Source organism: Cavia porcellus, unplaced genomic scaffold (genome assembly GCF_034190915.1).
Source record: "Cavia porcellus strain 051 isolate PalLab524CR breed Dunkin Hartley unplaced genomic scaffold, mCavPor4.1 scaffold_5, whole genome shotgun sequence".
NCBI classification, from domain to species: Eukaryota; Metazoa; Chordata; class Mammalia; order Rodentia; family Caviidae; genus Cavia; species Cavia porcellus.
In genome coordinates this window covers 42,383,584-42,402,926 of record NW_026947488.1, presented here as the reverse complement: position 1 = coordinate 42,402,926, position 19,343 = coordinate 42,383,584, and the positions used below count along the sequence as shown (strand labels likewise).

The 19,343-nt window shown below is 37.8% G+C and overlaps 1 long non-coding RNA gene across 1 annotated transcript in view; it reads left to right on the top strand.

Annotated features, from left to right (window-relative positions):
• Positions 1-7,584, top strand: part of LOC134475884 (uncharacterized) — a 29,034-nt gene extending 21,450 nt beyond the window's left edge. Inside the window, exons 2-3 of the long non-coding RNA XR_010047212.1 lie at positions 6,123-6,181; positions 7,407-7,584. This is a non-coding gene — a long non-coding RNA (uncharacterized LOC134475884). The remainder of the gene's footprint in view (positions 1-6,122; positions 6,182-7,406) is intronic.
• The last annotated feature ends 11,759 nt before the right edge of the window (positions 7,585-19,343 follow it).

Sequence of the window (19,343 nt, the reverse complement as noted above, 5' to 3'; positions counted from 1 at the left end):
AGTGCCAGATGATATACACAATTCAACTTTCCATTGATGGGTGAATATATAAATAAAAATGTGGTATATATGTACAATGTCACATTCATTTTTCAAAGTCTTGGAATTCTGACACATGAACTTTGAAGATATGATGCTATTACATAAACCAGGCACAAAAGAAAAAAGACCACATAATTCTGCTTGTAAGTGCACAGAGTAGTCAGATTCAAATACTTACAGGGTAGATCTTTGGTCTCTATGGTTTGGGAGGAGTAAATTTGTACAGAGATTTAGTTTGGTAAGATAAAAACAATTCTAGATATGGATGGTTGTGATTGTTGTACAACAATGTGATTGTTCAATAATGTTGCACAGAATTGAATGCCTAATATTGGTTAAAACACTAAGAAAAAGTAAAGGTCAACATCAAATGAGAGAGTAGGTAAGAAAGTAAAACATATGCATTGGGCTTGTATATTTGGATGATACCATCAGTGGTTTCAAGCTAAGCTGATGAAAGGTGGCAGGAGACTGCAGAATAAACGGAAGGTGGAAAATCTAGAATGAGATGACAGACATTGCTTCTGTAAAACGAAGTTTGTAGGATGCTAAGATTTGCATCATCAGTCACCTGTAGAATGCACACTGTCCTGTGGCAGTAGTGTTACCCAAGTTAATAAAGTAGTAGATTCCAAAAGATTGACTCAGAAACTCATGTATTTGTGACATCTTTACTGCATCAAATCTTAAAATAACACTACTATTACTGACTAAACACTGTTACTACTTGTTCATATCCACTATTAGCTTAACAGTATTACTTTTCAGTCTCAGGACAGTCTTGCTACATAGGCATTATTGTCTCCTTTGACAAAGAAGAAAATTAAGTGAAGGAACTCCAGATGGAATCAAGCATACAAATGGCAACATGCACAAGTTGAATGCAGTGTTCCTGAACTACAGGCTGTAGCTGTAGAGAGACAATGCTCAGGGTTAGCTACTCACTCAGAGACAGAGGCACAGAGCAGTACATTCACCTGGGGAGGCCCCCAAATGCTGTGTTTGAAGGGTACTCCCACAGATGGGTTCCAGGTAAGTAGACAGCCCTGGAGAGTGAGAAGTCATCTTGAAAACTAAGACAAATTGGGAAATAGAAAGAAAGATGTATAGGAAAGGACATTGAAGTCCAGTGAATCCAGACACAGACGCATTCTTTCATTGCTTAAAAAATAATAAAAGAAGCTATGAATGTACCAAAGACATGACTCGAGGTCTCTGAGGAGCACAGTTGTGGAGCTGGTTTGGGTCTCTCCAGTTTCCATGAGAAAATTCTGGCTGGAAGGACCCCTTGATGAAAGAGAAATGACTCTTTGTGTGAGATTTAAAGCATTTCTAATTTGAAGGCAACCTTAATTGCACATACTACACATACACATACCATGTGGAAATAATAAATGTATTTAATGGAAATGTTTTTGCTCCATTTATTATACTAGGAGTTTTTCCAAGAAATGGAAACAATTGTTATGCGTGTTAAAGATTTAACTGAATTTCTTCTTTTTTCTTTTTCTTAGTATTTTTATTAACCCAGATTTTTAAATGTTACTGCCACCCAATAAGAACTATAGCTCCTGATTAGAGGGAGTATTATATTGCTTTAAAAGAAAGGAACTGGAATCCAAACAAATGCAGTATCAGTATATGACACAGGTGGAAGCAGCCACTCTGTTTTCATGGATTTTGAGGTCTGTGTGAAATAGCCCTTAGCTCCTCTAGCATGAGATGTATTTTTCTATGTTAGGACTTTGATAGAAGTTGCCAGTACATTAACATTTGACCTATCTGAAGAGCTGGTTGTTTTCTGAAAGATAGGGACACATGGCCTTAAACCTACAGGATGAAACGGGTGAAAGTTCAGCCTTGAATGTGCATACCCTTAGGGTAGAAGATCCACAGATGCAAGGACGTTTGTGAAGAATACACCGTTTGAAAGGATTGAGAATTGTCTGCCCTCCTAATTTTCTGTCGAAACCCTGATCTCCAGTGTGATGGTATTTAGAATCTTTACGAGGTAATTTTGTCATAATGGATTAGTCTCATAAAACATTATTGCCCTCAGAAGAGGAGATGAGTTTTCTTTCTTTCTGATCTCATGTGAGGATACAAAAGAGAGGGCTTTCACCAAGAACTTGATCAAGCTGGCGTTGTGCACTGGCAATTTTGGCTTCCAGATGAAGGATATGAATTTTGGGATGTGAATGCTGTATCAGTTAGCTCATGATGCAGCACAAGAAATCCTAAAATTTGGTGTCTAGAATACTAACCATTTATCATTGCTCATGATTCAGTGGATTGACATGTAGGGCTTCTTCATTTGTATACGGTCAGTTGTCGGTTAGGAAGATCATCTGTCTCCATTGGCTGGGGCTTCTCCCTGTGTGTTGGTTACGTAGGGCTAGCTGGTCATGGGCAGCTTCTAATTTGCTTTGCAAGACTCATTATCTGTTTCGCTACATTTTTACAAGTATTAGCTGACAGTTCCAATAGAATAAGTTAAACTTTCTTCCCCTACAACTTCCTTGTCTTTCAAATCACACACACATGCACATGCCTGCTCACACACACACACATACACACACACACCTACAAATTGGAGAGGAATAGATAGTAAAATTTTACCCAAAATAGGATCGTTGTATATTGTAGCGCGAAAGTAATGCACTGGGGATTTTCTTAGATAGAAAAATGTACATGCATCAGTACAATAAATTTGAACAACACAGTTACAAATTTTGACCTAAAAGCCATATGTGATATACAATGCAACAACTGTAAAATCCACATTCCTTCCAATCTTCATGAGAGACTGATAAAAATTGACCTTACCCAGGACTATAAACTAAGTTTTAATAATTTAAGAAAGAGTGTGGTAGGTTTATAATCAGTGGTAAGGTTTCATATAATTGTTAGGGTTAAGCTGGATGGTAGAAATAGATCTATCATTATCGTTGAATTGAGAGTTAGATTTAGATTTAGGACAACTGTTTAGATGATATTTAATTTGTATTAGGGTTAGATTTAAGATTAGAGTAATTGTTTTCACTAGCTCTAGGCCTACTGTTAGATTTAGTGTTAGCATTAGGAGTAGAGCTAATATCAAGTCAATAGTGAAGATTCGTACTTAGATTAGTGTCAGATTTAAGATAGTACTGAATATAAAATTTCAGTTAGGATGGTATAGTGTCTTACAGTTATCTGTAGTGTTATAGTGATTAGAAAAAAATGATTTCCACTGAGAATATACAAAGAACACCCACCAATTGATAAATAAAAATAACTCAGGAAACCAAGAGAGATAAGTAGACTCTTAGTAACAGTATACACATTTGGAAGGAGAAATGAGCAATAAGAAACAAAATCTGATTGCTAGAAGAAATGGAGGCAGTCCTTGAGAAAATAGATTGTCTAGTTGAAGATGTATATATTCTATGATTATGTAATGTCATAGGTATAGATAGCAAAGCAGATTTGAAATTAGAGTCTCAAGTGCACCAGGATAGAAATTCATGAATTTAAGAATGGCACTGTTTTGTTTTTAAAGTCCCAAATGTGGAAATAACCCAAATTGTATCAATGACTCAAGGCATAAACAAAATGTATAGATAATCTAGACACAATTAAAAACAGACTGGATTTGATTTACGCAGAGCTCAAATGTGAGAACATCCTTAGTCTGAATGTAAAAGGAGATGATAGAAAAATGAGAATAAACAGTACTTGGAGCAGTTGGGGATTGGGGACCATTTCTTGATCCATGTAGGAGGTTTGAGCAGTGTTTCTACAGTTACTTATGAAATTGTGCTTTCAGTTTTGAAGGGCTTTTTCTGTGGGTATACTACTTATCACAACAAAAAGATTAAAACTGTATTATTTCAATGGCTAAACTGCACTTAAATATTTGCATTTCTCACCTTTTTCCATGCTTTACCTTACTGCTACACATTTACATTATCTCCTCTTGTTTTTCCTACTCAAAATAGCATTATGGGGGACAAATCTTTATGTGTATTTCGGTGGCTTCTCAGAGTAGATTCCTGGAAGAGGAAAGACAGAGCCAAACCATATGGAGTTTTAAAATGTTCATATATATTAAATTATTTTCCAAAATCACTGTGCCAATTACATTCTCTATCATGGAAGAATTTCTAAATCCATATATTCACCAGTGTCAAATATCAAAATTGAGTTTTTCTTTTAAACTTTCACTTATTGGGTTAGAAGACAGAGAGGCAAACTGTTCACCATTTAATTTGCATTTATTTGATACCTAATTAGTGAAATGTATCTTTTAAAAAAGTGTAGCCAACTATTCAGATGGAGGAAATCAAGTGTGAAATGGTTATAGCTCAAGTTCAAATTCTACCACTTATGTAATTTATGGCTTTGGGTTTGCTATTTAATCTTTGAGGGCCAATTTCTATACAGGGAATATAGCAAAGGGAATTGGAATAATGAATAAATTTACTCATGTAATGAACACAGGACATCATCTGGCACATTTCAAGCCTTCTGTAAATCATATGTGTGGGTAGTATAGCACCAGATAAGAGCATCCAAGGCTGGAGGGAGCAGTGGAGAAGAGAAGAAAGGATAGAGTCCCAGAGAGGGGGAAAGAGAAATGAAGGACACGATGGAACGGCATGGATTTAGAGGTGGCAATTGGCAGCTGATGCGAGAAAACCAAGAGGGATTAAGTGATGGATATTATAATGGAGGCTGTCAGCTGCCAGGAGTATCTGGTTCTTCATTTTCCAAGAAGAAATTATGAGTGCTTCAAGAATTAAGTTTTCAAAGTTTAAAAAATGATTTGATCTAGAATATGCTATAATCAAGTTTAATCATGACTTTGGAGATAGGCCTGCTTCTATCAGTCTTAGCTATTTATTCTGGAACAAAGTTCTTTTGGGGCTACATCTATGAAATAGGATTGGTGACATCTAATAGTCATGCCTCTATGTAAACTGAATAAAACAGTGTATATAAACAATGATGTATTTTGACCATAGCCAAAGAAGGTAGTACAAACCCTTCAAATGCCACTGATCCTAGAATTGTAAACATTAAATACTGTAATGTGACAGAAGAATGAATCCAGTGTAGTGGTAAGTAGAAACATCGAAATAATACCTCAGGATTTGGAGGAAGATTTATTTAAGGTCAGATGGGCACTGATTGGGATCATTACCAAAATATCAGGCCTCAAATACTCAGGGAGGGAGGTTTTTATGGGGTTGCATGCAAGAAGCAGATTACTTGACTGTCTTTGATTGGTTTTTATCATACGGCCCATAGTGACCTGCTATGTGTCACAGTGACCAGTTGTTTCTAGGAGACAGTAGTAACAGGAGCTGTAACAACAGCTATTAACTGGGCAACTAAGAAATTGAAGAATACTGGCTCAGGGGATGATTTAGTACTACATCATTAACTAATAATTGTGGATGAAACAGGAGCCTGTGTGTGTGTGTTTGTGTGTGTGCACGTATGCGTGTGTGTGTGTGTGTGTTCCTTCAATAGAGGGTAGAATCCAGAACAAAAAGAAGACAGTGCAAACACAGGCACCACTGAGAAAGTATCCCTTGACCTGGTTTCCAGGTTAGGAAAATCCTGGAAATCTCCAGTGTTGTCTGGTTATTGAGCAGAACAAGGAAGACTCAGTGGTAGTAAGGTCTGAATATTAGAGGATCTCTTGTCTCTACCCCTACAGCCAGTGAAGACCTGTGCTGACAGAGTGGAAAGGGCCAGGTAAGAGAGTTAGTTACACCAAGGAGGTCCAGCTTGTGGAACTTTTCCCCTGAAACAGCACAAGACACATAGGACATGTATTACAAGGTAATCTCAAATAGATAGTATGTGCTGTGATTGAAGCATATGGTGAATAATTAAATTTAAGGAAATTATTACAGTAAAAGTATATTGCTATCACTACCTTCAGAATGGTCCCTCTCTCTTCAAGCATACTCATCTCATTGTTCTGGTCACTTTCTGAAGACAGTTCTAGAAGTCATTTTTCATGAATGTTTTTTGCTGCACTGTTGTGTTTAAATTGATGTCCTGAATGAAACATGTTTGCTTTTCAGGGAAATTTTGACTCTGGGGAAGAGCCAGGAGTCCCATGGTGCCAGATTTGATGAGTAAGGTAAACAAGGACACACTGTCATGTTTTTTTTGCAAGCCTGTCTTTAGATTGCACTTAATTGTCGCTCATAAGACACAAAAGAAGACTTCCACAACTGTTTCAGAAAGTGACAAAGATGGTGCAGTAGATATGTTTGGAGCAAGGAGGAGTATTTTCACAATGATTAATGGAAATGCATCCTTTACCGCTATGAATATTTTTAAAATTTAAACACCCACTGTATTTTTATCACATGTCCTGGTGCAATAGGACGACTTCATTCTGCAGCTTTAACTCCATTGTCAAGCTCCCAATAAGTCCTTGGAATTGATGGCATTGATGGAATTGATGGAATTGATGGCAACAATCTGCTCATCCTTTTTCTTTTTAAGTCACCCATTTTAAGCACATATCAGACATAAGGCATATTTCGCTCTTTTTTGGTAATATTTCACATTATATTCAAGAGAGTCAACTTTTAGAAAAGTGAATGGAGAACCAAACCACAAAGTTAAAATCCAATGTGTGAAGAAAAACCAGGTCCTTATTTCACAGTCAGTGACACCTGAGAAACCATGGGATGGTTGGGCTGAGCTTGTCACCCAATTGCAGTTCCAACAGTTCCATGTTTATATCCTGAAATCTCACTAAGTAAAGATTCTGAGGAACACTTTATAAAGCAAAAAGGAAAATAACATCTCTGCATAACTATAATACAATTAGATTATAAATAACATGGAATTGATTTAGAAAATACTCAAATATTATAGTGGAAGGTTATTCAGTAGCACAGCAGGTCTCGTAAATGCAACTCCTTCCTTAGTCACTTTTGTGACCCTTGCACATCTTAACATTCAGATGAAAAATGAAATGTGCATGGGTCCTGCTGCATACTGATTGATTTTGATAAAGTGACTAAGGAAGTGATTGATTTGTACATAAAAAACTCCTTTTTTTTTTCTGTAGTAATAGAATGTCAGAGTCCATTATGCAAACATTTTCCCTCCTAACAGAAACTATTGTCTCAGCTATAAGGTGATGCCTGCCTCTCCCAAACCCAGAAAGCTCACTCCTAAATTATCTTTATTTGAACATTTGTTTCATGAAATTTATGAGGCAATGTAATCAAACTGAGCTACTAACGATCAGCTTCTGAAATCACAAAGAGGAATAATTCGGTGGGATTTTTTTTCTTAAAAATGATATTTGCCTGAGTTTGTAGTGTGTCATTGTTCCTGTCTTGCAGCGATGACACTGCAAGTGTGTGTGTGAAGCACTTTTTGTAAGGCTCTCCAGTGGCTACAGAAATCTCTTCTTCAGAGCACGTGCAAGTGTGACTGAAGAATGCACAGCAAAAGCGGCAGCCTTTTCTTCTGTTCAAATCATCTGGCGTGAGGCATGGTGGGAGCACCTCGGGATTTTCTGATTATATTAATCCATGAATTCTATAAACTTCTAAGCACTAATTGTAACAGGAACCTTTGCACATCATAAGACTTGGCCGAAAAATAAAATGTGCAATCCTGTTGCACACTGATAAACAAAGCTGGCAATGTCGGTTTTAAATGAGGAGGACATATTTAGTGAAAACAAGGCAATGGAAGGTTCTTTTTTTGTTTTGTAACCAAAGACAGAACAAGTTACAACACACACACACACACACACACACACACATACACACACACGCACACACACCACTACCACACAAAATAAAACAAGCAGACAAGACTAAGGATTCAGCTTGGAGAGCTGACTTTCCTGACCTTAGCAGGTGGCAATGCTCTCCAACTCATGAATTCCATCATACGTGTTGGTTTTCAGCACCAAGATCAGTCGCATGCCCCCCTTCCCATGAACAGGACCATGCTTTAAATTTTGGTGCTGCATTTTATAGAAAAAGAAACAGGAAAAAAGGAGGAACAAGTGACTGGCTCGTCCCATCCCACTGGAGGAGCATGAACCACATCTGACATGAGAGCAAAGTTAATTTTGCCTTCGGTCTTCATGTTCCGCGAAATCTCTGCAATACTTTATGAACTTGGCTTCTCTTTATTTCTGTTTCAAAATGAAAATAATTTTATTGTTTATTTTGCGTTTCTTAGCTTGTTGGAGTAATGCCAGAAAATTCATGGAATAGAGGAAAAAATAGCAAATGCAAAAACCTTCTAAATTCCTCTAATCATCTTTCCTAAATAACTCACTAGCTATATTCCTTATTTGAATAATCATCTTCCCAGATGAGTTTCTCATGCATAAACAATGTCTTTTTATAATTCATATAAATGATGCTTCAAAAAACTGAAATGATTCATCATTTGTTCCTTTCGTTCATCAGCGTGAATGGTTACATTTATCTGGTTCAGTAATACCGACAGGCCTCACCTTCTTCATGACTGCTGCACAGTGCTCTTTCGAATGTATGAATCACATTTTATTTCACGTCTTCCAATTGATGGATGCTTTGTTTGTGTCCAATTTCTTACTGTAAAAGTGAGCAACAGTGCCATGAAAGCCAGTTCAATAGCAGGTACTGACAGTCTTCTTTGTCAACGTACCTGCATGCTTCGTTTTCTTGACCATTTATCCTGTGCCACTTTAAAATTTTTCCTGTACTCACCCTCTAACAAAATACAGGCTCTGGAGGCAGACTGTCCGGATTTGAAAACTAACAGCTTTGAGTTAATGACTCTGTGATCTTGGGCTTTATTTTTTACATGTATGCCAAGTCTCTCAGTTATGAAATGATGATAAAAATAATACATGTCCTAAAGTGTCTAAAGATAAAACAAAATTATTCATGTACAAGGTGTGGCATATGTAGTCAACACATTGCAACTATTAGAATTCACGTTAACATTTTTATGAAGCATGTCTGCAAACCATTGTTTGTATCTTTGTCCTGTTAAAAATTCAAAAATTATATCTCACCCACATACTTCTACTAAGCTTCATTTTACATTCTCAAATTCCTAGATTTTACATTCTCAAATTCCTAGAAGACATTTATACTGAATTACTCTAACATTCTGAAAACTCTGTGCAGATAAAACCCATCATCAAATGACTATAATACAAGCCCTCAGTGCCATACTTTACAGTTCCTTCTCCTCTACTATGCATACAGCCACTCGCAAAGTCCTGCCAAGCTTTTATGTTTCCACTTTGCCTTTTATACCTACTTCTCAGCCCACCACATTTCCAGCTTTGGTCAGATCCTTCTGGGCTCACCCTGGGGTGATGGATTTAATGCCTTTCTTAGGAGCAGAAGTTTTTCTGCCAATAGCACATTGAATGAAAGACCCACATCCCTGACAAGTCACATGTTTGCTGCTGTTATGGAGGCAGGATATAAGGGGTCAAGATCCCACCTTTCCCCTTTCTTGACTGTTCCCTAAAGTAGCCGAGCCCCTAAAATTCCTCTGGAAAGAGTTCCAACTTCCAGTTGCTTTTTCTTAAACTTCTTATGCACACACCAGATAATATAGTCAGCCTAAAAGGACGACTGTGATCATATCACCCTATTCCTTCCAGGACCCTAAATTCCCAATCCCTTCTTTGATATTCAGCTCCCTCCTACAAACTCCAAATTTAGGACAAAAGATCTCTTATCCATCAGTTCATAACAATATACTGTAATGAGAATCCATGTGAAAGCTGCTCAAGGATCATGGGGTGAGGTTCGTGCCTCCCTATCTTCACTTATTTTTGTTCATCTGTTCTGATGGCCCAACTAGCCTTTGAGGAGTTATGTGGTCTCTGACTCCTTTCCGTTGGACCATAATCATTATGGGACTCCCTTTCTATGTAGGCTGGGGCTCCTCTTTTGTTTCTGGTCAGTAGAAGTGTCATGAATTTCTGGATGTCATATCAACAGTCATTTTGCATAAGAATGTCTCATGTTTTTCTAAACTTTAGTATTTTAATACCTTAGAGGGCTTATCATATTGCCTCATAGATGCTTGAAGTTCAGTCATAGACGCTAGTGATGTTTCCTTGGGAGTAATCACATTAAGCACCTTATCTTACAATACTGCAACTGTAGTTAAGTTTATAACACTGTAAAAATAAAATATTGGTTTTCCTCTGCTGAAAATACTGACATATTAAAATGCTAAAGCTATGAGTAGTTCTCAATACTTACGTAGAAAGAATAAATATCCCTCTCATACCAAATCCCTTATTTATGAGGGGTCATCATTATTACAAGTTTCTTAGGGGCTCGGAGTTTAGCTCAGTGCCTGCCTAGCAAGTGCAAGATTGTGAGTTCATTCCCTGCTATTTCTTAGCAATTGTCTAACAATTTGACACCAGATGTCAAGCTTCCATTGCATTGTGAAATTAAGTTCTATTTTTCTATTTGTCCAAATCAGCCAGGCCAATTTCATAATCCTATTCCCATCTTTAGAGATAGCTGGCATCCTAGAAAATCTCCTCAACCATAGATTTAACATAATGAACTTTGTTAACCTTTTAATTGCATTTAATCTTCTTCTATTCCCTGTTTGACAACTCAGGTGAGCTCTGCAATGGCATTCACTACCCATCTCCTGAAATAAAAATATATCACCTAAGTATTAATTGGGAACATAAGTGACTGAGAAGCACAAAGTCCATTAAAATCAGCTCATTAATAAAAAATATTATCTTGAATTTATTATAGAATAAATGTAAATTTACCTTGACCTGCTTAGATACAATTTAGCAGACATAAGTAAGAGAAACTACAGAGGAATTATGGATATGTTGAATTGGGTTGTGAACAGGGTCGTTTTAAAGCAAGCAGGGATGGGAAATTTTCTCTGAGTCAGAATATCTGGACTAAACTAAGGAAAAACACAATAAACTTCCTATAACTTGTATGGATGCAGATTTCTCTGCCTACACACAGAACCAAAGAGATTCAATGATCAATTGCTGAAAAGAACTGACATCCCAGGCCACATATGTTCTTAGGTTGGTGTATGAATGAGAAGGTTGGCTCACAGATGTCTCTTTGCCCAAGCGATTGGGAGGTGGCCTCTTGTAATGAGGCCAAATTCTCTGCTATGGTTTTGGAATGATTTAGCTGGCCAGAAATGGATGACTGGAACAACTATCAACTGTGTTCCTGACAACTTTATTGAATCTAAAAATTTATTTCTCCAATAAATTTGAACAAGACATGTTTGCTCTTTTGTAATACGAAGAGATGGAATTAGACAATCTCTAAGGTCTCTTCAAATTCTAAAATACTATTATTAACACCTCCACGTGATTGGGCAACATCTGTCTCCCTTAATAATATCCAGCCTACTGAGTTTACAATCAAATATAAGCCCAGTGGTGGAAATTTAAGAATTCATTTCTCAGATTTGGAAGCTAGCTATGAGACTGTGAAAGTACCCTTACTAAAGCAACATGGTTTAGTTCAGTGCTTCTCAAAGTGTGGTCTTCACGCAAGCACTATCTAAATCCCAGAGAACATGTACTTGGGGCTTTTGTCAAACACACCAAAATACCAGGGACTATGTGGTCTAACATGATCTATGTGGTCTAACATGATTATGTCCACTAAAATTTGTAAAACAATGTCTTAAAATGGAGCAATCATAACAATTTTACATTCTGACTAGATTTACACAAAACTTCTTCTGCTATCTGGGATTCAGGATGGCTTCCTTAGGTCTTTTGAGTTTCTGTTCTTTCACTTCCAAACTATGCACTAGAAATAATAATTTATCTCACTAGGATGTGTGATGATAAACTGAGATAACACATGTTAAATAATTGATTGGTGGTCAAGAAAATGTAGCTGTCTTTCTCTGTTCACAATGAAAATGTGAACAGATACTGACAAGGGAATCATGGCCACTCTTCCTGGTATTTTAAAGCCTTTAGGTATAGGTCAGAATGAGAGTCATTAAAGAATAAAGCCAACTGACATAGTAGTCAGCTTTGCTTCTCAAAGCTCTGATGTGGATGGTGTGGATGGCCCAGGAAGAGATTATTGGTTTCCTGTTTTATGATACAAATGACCACATTATAGAGTTGGGGAACAGACTAGTATGGTGCATTTGAGAGAAAAGTTGAAGTGAGCAACAGAATCACACACAAATAGCTACCTAATATATAGGTTTCCAGGTTTCTGTCAAGCAGAAAGTAGGTGTAACTCCTTTCAGCAACTAAAGAGTCAACAGTATATGCAAGAAAATGGTCCAGGAAGAGAAGTTTTATAGACTTTTGCATTTTAGTAAAACATAAGTGAGCATATGCTGAGAGTCTGTGGGTGGTTTGGAAACATTTTTATTCTCAGATGATTTGGGAATAACAAATCTGATAGATTTATTCTTAGCAATAAAAAAATAAATACAAAAGTTCTCCCTGTGAATGAAAGGGAAGAGTGAGAAAGTTTTCATGATCTGTTTTAAGCCCAGGAACCCAGATATAGAAATGATCAGATTAGGTATCAGTGTGTTAAGGTATGCACACTATCTTGGCATCAACAGAACAACAACACTAAAGACTATGATAACTTTCTGGCTGAATGTGAGAAACCACAGATTGCCTTCAAGCCTTCTGTTATAGCATAATATTTTAGACCTCCTGAGAAACTCAGGTATGCTGTCCAAATTTGGTGGAATATATAAAGATGGTATATACTTGTATATATGATGGAACTCAAATGCAAGGGAAAATTACACACATTTGGTCAATTTGTACATATGATTTCAATTTCTTACAAGTCTACAATCTATTGGTCATAATCCTGACTTTACAGAAGAAGGCAATTCTAATTCACTTGATGCTGGTCAAAGGCAATTTAAAGCACTACTTTGATTGTAAGATTCATTGTCTGGTCTTCTGTTTACCACATTCTGGGCATTGTTCAATGACAAGATGTTTTTCAATAGGACTTTTTTCTTTCCTCCCTATCCAGGTGAACCTGGGAGAATAGAAAGATTTTAGATTCTGGTGGTGTTTTGAGGAAGGAAAGTGAAACAACAACGAAAAGAGCTGAGTCACTCAATTTGTTTTTCCAAATCAATTTCTACTTGCTGAGGCTTGAACGGAAACATGCTTATTTCTCACTGTCACTGAATGAAGCCGTTTGTCAAGATATGTTTATTAGACTTACATAACAACTCTTGGCCAGAGAACTCACACTCCACAGGAGAAACACCTTTACCAGCTCAGGCTCTACCATCACAGGGAAAAGGCTCATCAACATGCTTAATTTTTTAATGTTCACAAATGTTAAGGCAGCAAAGTGAAAGCAGATTTTAAAAACCAGACTTTTTTGTTTGTTTTCAAATCACAGGCCTGCCTGTATCAAATTGTAATTTTCACAAATTTACGAATAGTATTCTACTTCTGACAAAATGTCAGTATAAGCAAACAATGATCAGATCAGGAAGGTGTAAAATAGGTTCAGACAGAATTCTAGATACTGACTATATATAGCCACTGAGAGAAAGTTGGAATAAAATTGCTGGGTTCCATACAAAACTGGTAAGGATCCTGCTAGGCGAAAACATAAACTCTCTGGGATTGTGAATTTATTAATTTTTTATTGCACAAATCATTTATCTTCCTGTAAGACACATATTCTATCAGTTAAGAAGTAACTTCAAGATGGAGCAATAATTTGAGATGACTGTCATTCAAATAGAGGACAAGTGTGTTCTGAAAAGAGCCTAAGACTTAGCCATATGATCTTTGTTGCAATTACTAGACTCTACAATTATAGCACCAGAGGCCATAGACAATAAATAAACAAATGAAGATATCTGTATTTCAATAAAACTTTCTTTACGAAAGCATGCTATGGGCCATGTTTGACTCACACGCCTTAGGTGCCAACTCCTACCTTATATGATTAAATAATCTTGGGTGGGCTTATTAGATGATTACAGCAGGACTTCGAAAGGACACCCTGGCCCTTTGCATTATATTCTAGTTTTGAATTTCTTTTCTTAGACTATGTTTAGTTTATGGGATCATATCCAAATTACTCATATTTTCTCAACTTTATGTTTCTTACATGATGATGGGAATAGTTTTCAGAAATCCTTGGAATATGGTAAGCATTTAGTGGTTAGTATTTGAAAGATATATACTTCTTCCAGCCCTCATTTTATTTTTATTCTCAGTTAAAGAGATAGGAGATGTTCTCACAAAACATGTTTGGTAGAGCCCAACAGACTTAACATAGCAGGAAGAGCAGGGAGTGGGAACAGCTTGCCCGCAGTTTTGCTGGTTTTCTCAGGGTAGTGTAAGTCCTGCCTGGAGCCTTCAACTTGGTGGGCCGCTGTAGCACAGCCAAGACAAGCATGGAGTCTGCAATGGCTTTATCTCATCTGCTGGACTGGACTAGAGCTGTGAGAACTCCAACAAGGAGGCCCCCCAGCTCACCAGTCCATTTCATTTCTCCAACTGTGTGAGGTTAAGCTCATGACAGCTGAGATGCTAACAGAAGATGGTGACGTTGTGAATTTTATTCCAGAAATCAAAACCATCTTATCTTCCTTCAGTTGTGGGGACTAAATTCAGGGCCTTGGTATTAAGATACATCTTAGTATTCTTTTTATTTTTTTATTTGAGTGAGGACCTCATTAAGTCACTAAGCTGCCTGGACTGGACTGGAATTTGCGACCCTTGAACTCAGCCTCCCAGAGTGCTGAAGTTATAGGTGTGTATCTCCTTGTGCAGCTCCCACTGAGCTATGAGACAAAAGTATAACTCCTTATTTAAGGGCTTGTCAAAAATGTCCCCAAAAAATTCATCCAGAAAAACCATACCTTAGAGGAGGGTTTTTGGAGTCAGGCTGACATGGGGAGCTGCATTCTGCAGGTTACTGGGGGGGTCCTGGGAGACATTTCTGTAAGGGATGGAGGTGGCCATGATGGGCAAGAGAAGAGTAGGTCCCAATGCCATCTCAGTGGAGGTCTCAGCTGAGCCTGTGAGAAGTTCTGGAGCTGGAGAGAACTTCTGAGTGGTCCCAGACTCCTGGGCCCCTTCACTATTCCCTCATGGTAAGGTAACCTCTCCCATCCCATCCTGCCCCTGTGAGGAACATATGGCCTTGGAAGCTGACCTTCCCTGGAGTTATGGGAAAGTCCAAGAGCAAGGAGGCTGGGAGCATCAGCAGCCACTGCACCTGCAAGTGGGGGACGAGGATATCACTCTTGAAAAGTCCCTGCCATACACAGTCTCAATAGACAAGGCTTCTTATTTCCTGCATTGCATCTGGGAGCTATAGCTCACTTAGTTATGCAGATTGTTGATACTGATTGCAGCACTGCTTGGTAATTAGGTACTTTTGCTGTATAACAAATTGCCTAAAGCTTAGTGATATAAAACTTTAAATGCTTATTATTTCACAGCTTCTCTGAGTCACGATACCAGGCCTGGCTCTAGCTGAGGAACTGCTGTAACTCAGGGTTTCTAATGAGACAGTCCTCAGTGAAGGCCAGAGATGCTGCTGTCTCCAGCCATAGCTGGGGGAGGTCATTGTCCCAGGAGTCAGGAGAGATTCTCTGCAGCTCACTGACTTTGCTGGATACAGCAGTTTCTTCTCATGTAGGTCTTCTGATAACACTGCTCGCAGCTCGGCAGCTTGCTGCCTCCGGAGCTAGGATCAGAGCTAGTTCCATAGAAGACTTTCCATGACTTTCTGCTGTTCTCTGTTTATTAGAAATGAGTTGTGTAACCACACTCCAGTAGAAAGGAATTAGAGCATAGCTTGCTGCTGGGAGATGAGGAATATCCATGGCTGTCATAGAAGCTGCCCACCTCACTGGAGATAAAATGTATTTGCAAAGGAAAGTCTTAAGATAATGCCACAGCAAAATCAATCAAATGTACCGTCAAATAGAAATTAAATAAGAAAGTCACTGTAGGAATCATTAAACTTGTATTAGAGTGGTATCTAACTTGTAGACATTCATCCACTTAATAAACAGAAACTTCTAGCCTTCTGTTTGAGAAATGTAGGAAAACTCAAAGCAAATTTTATGAAATGTGATGTTGCTTGATAACCAGGTGCGTGGTCAAACATATGAGTGTAGAACCAAATGGATGGACCTGGAGATATTTGGAGGGAAAGTGCTCTTTTAGCATAGAACTTGAGAATTCCTATTATGATGACCCATATCCTTGCCAGTGGGGGCTCTGCTTCACAAAGGAGGAGGTTTGGACTGCAGGAAAAGAGCGCCAGACAGTAAGTCAGAACGTCAGTTTTAGTGTGACTGGTACTTCCTAAGAGGAGTTGGATTTCACTTCACCTGCCTGTATCTGTGTCCTCATCTACAAAGAAAGGTGTCAATCAGAAAGTTCTGTAGAAATATAAAGAATATAGTTATAAAAGAGTTTAATTAGACTAAAATACGAGTAATTTTTCTCCTGTGATTTCTGCACCTCTGTGCTTGCCAGCTGACAGCACAGAGAATCTATCCATGTTTACTTACATAAACACTCTCGTGGGCTCCTAAGTGGCTCTGAAGACCATTTAATATAGTTTTCTCTGACCAACAGAGAAATGGAGCAATGATTTACTTCATTATAGTACTAACATTATTTTTTCTTAAGGAAATAATGTTTTGATGAAATGCCTATAGATATGTGGAAAAAATGTTCAACATTTCCAACATTAGAAAAATGCAAATTAAAGCAACACTGAGATTCCACCTTACTCCAGAAAGAATGGCTGTCATCAAGAAATCAAATAATAACACGTGTTGGCAGGGTGAGAAGGGAAAAGGAACCCTTCTCCATTGTTGGTGGAAATGAAAATTAATACAACCACTGTGAAAATCAGTATCCTGAAGGGAAGCATAACTCTGAAAGTCTTGTGCAAGAACAAAAGGCCAGCGTCACATGTCAGTGTATTAGACAGTTGTTGCTAACTTGAAACTCTGACCTGAGTAACCATGTTGCTCAAGGGCTATAATTCCTAAGGTACTGAGCAGGAGACAGCCATGTTATATAGCCTATGAATCCAACCAAGTGAAGAACCTTCTTCATGAGGGCTGAAGTGTAGTACTAAAGTCGGTACTTGAGCAGAGCCTTGGGACAGCTGTATGTGGAGAAGAGAGGAAACAGCAAAGTGGTTCAGTGCAGTATTATGTCTCTACTGGTGGGATATAAGGTGAGCCATAGGTGACATGGAGCCATAATGAAAGACTGCAAAAGAGTAACAGAACATAAGTGACTTTAGTTACTGGTATGTGTGTAAGGTATCCTCTCAGAACCAACTGGGCTAATTGTGTAGAGCTGGGAAATACTAAAGAATGGATATCTGGACTCTGGCTCTCAGAAGAATAGATTTCATATCTATTAATGCCGTCTAATGATTATTGATCTGTATTGTTGATGATTCTGGTTTGCTTCTTAGGAACGATATTGACTCATCTGCTAACTATGTAAGTCCTTATTTGTATATTAGATAAGAAGCCAGTTAATCATAGCTATTCTACATTAATACAATAAGTCCCCAATTTAAGAACATTCAAGTTGTGAACTTTCACAGGTATGCTGTATAAAATTCACAGGTGTAGTGTATCAGACTCACTTTGTCAAATTATGAACAAATCTAACTTAATGAGCATTCTCCCTAACTGGGACTCGTTTGTAAGTCAGGGGCTTATTATGTAAATAACCACTTGATCCAGACATTGGCCTTCACATTGACTTCTCTTACATATATCTAATTGCATTCAGTCAGTCGTTCAATTTTTAAAGGGCATTGACTATGAGTTCTACCAGGTAACACCTTAACTCTCTTTACTAGTTTTATAATTTGCAAATGTGGTAGAACTCTGACAAATCATTGTATCAGGTGTTGGTATAAAGTACAGGGGTCCTCAGCTCAGAGACAAATTTAGTCAATCTCAGACAACATCACCCAAAGCAACTCATAGATTAGTGAGAAAAATACATTTTCTCTCACACACATGTAAAGATCAATGTCAGAGACCTGACACACCTTTAGAAAATTTCACTTAGATTGTCATTGAGGCATTTATCTGGACACTATGATTGTTCAAACCACTATACATTCATGAAGCCATAATACCACTTGGCTCGTGTTTCACTAAGTTCTCCAAAAGCACATTGCATATAACCTTGTTAAATGCCTAGCAGAAATGACAATGCAGCATCTTTTAAAAATGATACTCTAAGGACCAGAGATTTAGTTCAGTGGCTTGCACCTTCCTTGCAAGCATATGGTTGTAAGTTCGATCCCTGGTACCAAAAAAAAAAAAAAAAAAAAAAGCGAACCAACTTCTCCAACCCCCCAAAAATGGAACCAAAACAAAACAAAAATAATACTCTATATAAATAATAAAATTTTCTTCATTAGGGATGACTCACTCTTTATTAACTAAGCTTCAAAAAATGTGTGGATAAGGTTTGTATTTCACACTTTAAAATAGAGTAATGTCTAATTGCCATTTGCCAGCATAGAGGTAGGTGTCATAGAAGGCACACATTAGCTGGAGAATGCCAATTTAAGAAACTGCAGTCTTAAGCAAAGTTATTATGGGTAAACAGGGCATAAAACATGTCATAGAAAGGAACAGATCATGTGTTTCAGGAATGAAGATGGAGGTGAAATTATTGTTCTTGGGCTCTCAGAGAAAGCTTCTTTGCAAAGATTGTAATTAACTGTGTACGTGGAGAGAGCAGAAAACATCTTAGAGAAATGAAAAAAAAGTAGAGCTCAAGGAATCAAGAAAGAGTTGAGAGGAAAATGAGAAACTACAGAGAAAGTGATGAAGGGGAAGACAGCATATAGGAAAAAACAAGCCAGTCTGGAATGTTAATCTCTGCCCTTGGGAAGAGATCCTGCCTCAGAAAACAAAAGGTGTGCTGGGACCGGAGCCCCCACGTGAGGCTTAGCCATTAAGGAAGCCCTCAAATATTACACCGAATAGACTGAAGAGAATCTACAAACACTGAAACATCAACAAACACAAAGACACATAACACAGAGATAAAAACCCTATCTACAGAGGTCTCCACAGTAAGGACTGAGTCTATGGATCCTGATGGATCTTCAACCCACAGAGCAGAAATAATAGAAACACAGGAAAGGGAGGCAGTAAAATACCACTCTCAACCCTTTGTTTCCCAAAAGCTGATCTCAAGATAATGAAGTAGAAAACGCTCTGCTATAGGCAAAAAAAAAAAAAAAAAAAACCTC